Here is a 2,891-nt window from a genome sequence, read left to right as displayed (position 1 = left end):
TAGCAAACTTTGTGTGAGTCTATTTAGAGCTCTTTTCTTTGAGTACTTTCTTCGGTTGGTGCAACGGGCTCGCGGTTTAGAGCCTCCAACTGGATGGGCTAGAAGAATGTTCACAGGAAGGAACTCTAGTCCGCCTCTCTTCTTTTCTATCTGTAACTGCAACTCAAGCAAGTTTTCCTGCCTGCACCGCGACCATCTTCGGTGTAAGTAAATAATCTTAAATCAACCATTAAGTGTCCGTGCCTAATTCTAGCGTGTCGCCTGTTTTCTCCGACCCAGCATGCCCGGGCTGCTGGCCACAGCCTGTGCGGCGCGAAAAAGGGCCCGGATTGCTCCCGGCCCACACATACAGCACTGTCTGCAGGGCGACCCAAAGTGTGGGGCCTGGGGTAGTCGCCCCGATTCGCCCCCCAGGTGCGGCCCTGCCTGTATATAGTGACGCACCTCTTAAACTTGTGTGATTTTGCTTTTGGAGGATTTTTTAGGGTTGTCTTCTTTTTCCTTAAAGCATTTCCTTTGGTATGAACATACAACAAGGTGTAGGGCCTTCAGCAATGGAGGCCTTCTGGAGGTTGCAGTCACAACAATTTCCATTACAATAGGTGACATAGTGTCTGATCTGTGAACTAACAATATTTAGATAAGTATAGTCTTCAAGCACTTTCACACACCATTTTTTAAAAAGGGAACAATTGTCCCAATTCCCTTCTTACCAATCTAATGTCCAGTGTTTCAAACTACTCGTGCTAGCACAGGGAAATCCAGTTTATAGTATGTATGATTCTTTCTATCAGATACCAGGAGGGAGGAGGAAGCCTTTAAGTTCCATATCCAAAGTCATGGAAATCAGTCTAGCCCTCCAACATCTCTTTCTTGCTGGGGCATCTCTGCCATCAGTGTACTGAGGGTTGCGGCTGGGAAGAGATCATGGTCAGAGACGTTGAAGTAATAGGCTGATTTCTGTGACACCGGATATGAAGCTTAAGGGTTTTCTACTCCTTCTAGGAATCTGAGAGAAGGAATCACATATTCTAAAAACTGGACTTCCCTGTACTAGACTAGCAGGAGTAGTTTGAACCACTGGACATTAGATTGGTAAAAAGGGATTAGGGCAATTATTCCCTTTTAAAAAACCTTGTGTGAAAGTACTTGACAACTGTACTTACCTAAATATTATTGTTAATTCACAGACCAGATACTTTGTCACCTATTGCACTCTAAAGCCTATGACAGCTTTTTTGCTGCGGGGCGTTTTGAAATGATCCTAGTCATGCCTTTGTACAATGTATTTTATGATGAAATCCCTTCACTTAAAAAGATTAAATGAACTTAAAACAAACAAGCTCAATAGTAATTCAAGACCTGTAACAGCCATGGATATATGCAAATGTCCTCATCCATGTGAGAATAAAAGACATTTCTATGCATAAGTTTTGTAGGTGGTAGGTCTTAAAGGCTTGCAATGGAGCTTTAAGGGATCTAAGTTCAGGGACAAACTGCTTCCTAACTGATGAAGGTGAGAGCAGGCCTTAGGGTTTCTTTTACGGTACACTATAATGCAGTTAGAGGTATAACTGCAGCAGACCCAAGATCAGTGTTTCCTAACCACAAAAGTGTGCCGTCAGAAATGAACAGGTGTGCCATGGAATTTTGCCATGGCAATGAGCTACAATGAGGTACAATAAGTATGAGGATGGGGAATGCCTTAACAGGTGTGCCGCAAAAAATGTTTATTAATGTAAGTGTGCTTTGGGCTAGAAAAGGTTGGGAAACACTACCCAAGATAGTTGCAATCAGTTGCAGTGCAGACCCAGCAGCAGGATCCTGAACATGGTTAGTGGTTCAGGTAAGTACCCAGTGGATTTATGCAGCTCATGCAAAGTCCTGCCATTGTGTCTTCCTTGCTAGTGTTACCTAAACTGAGGAAATTAAAGTTAGGATTGGGTATAAGTACCCCATAATTGGCATACAACCTACACCGAGCCTTGGTTCAACAGTACCATCTTTTCACTGTCGCAAATTCCTTCCAAACTTCCAGACTTTGGAACAAGAACGCCCTTTATGTCTCTGTCCACTTGTTTTCTGAACAGTAAAATAAGCAGGTGTTTAAAATATCACCAAAGCAAAATGACTGCCCCTGCAACAGCGGTAAGGAAGTATGAGTGCTCTCATACAGTGTCTCCTTGAAATGTTCTGTGGCTAACGCTATAGGATATGAAAGCCACCATAAATTACCAATGTGGCAGCAGATCCAATTATGTGGCAGCTGTGGTTGAGCAAACTTATGTGGATTGCCACTTTCCCTTTTAGACTAGCTTCCATTGACTATGAGAAAGAAAGGTTTGTTAGTAGCCTATTATGCTCTGAAGCCCTAGTCTGACATTATGTTAGAAAAATCTTTTTCTTTCTTCTACTACCAAGTTCAGATAGCAAGATATCAGTATGAATCAATAAAGTACATTACAAAAAAGCTGCAATTTAAGTAAAAAGAAAAAATGGAGTGGTGGAAGTTATTCGCCTAGAACATCTCAAGAAAAGTGGAAAAGAATTGAAAGGTCTGGTTATAGCCAGTTTTTGAAATATCTCTTGAATACAAAACAAGACTAACAGCAAATAAGAAATAAAAAAAAGTCAAATGAAGACCAACTAAAGGAAATACTTTCAGAAAATGATTAAATGAATAATAGTTTTCTGATGTGAGGTGCAGGTTATAGAAAAGTCTCAAGGATGTAAAATAGAAAGAGATGATCTTATTAGGGAGACTATAGTATGGTATGGGAGCCTGAGAGCGGGAGAATCACCCATGAAAGTGTTAGAATAATGGAGCAAAAGAGGCAAGTGGGAAGATGTGAGAAGACTGAGGCATGTGGATTTTGGGGAGTGAGGCATCG

This window comes from Alligator sinensis, unplaced genomic scaffold, assembly GCF_000455745.1.
Source record: "Alligator sinensis unplaced genomic scaffold, ASM45574v1 scaffold173_3, whole genome shotgun sequence".
In the NCBI taxonomy this organism is placed as follows: Eukaryota; Metazoa; Chordata; order Crocodylia; family Alligatoridae; genus Alligator; species Alligator sinensis.
Note: the sequence above shows the minus strand (reverse complement) of the source record.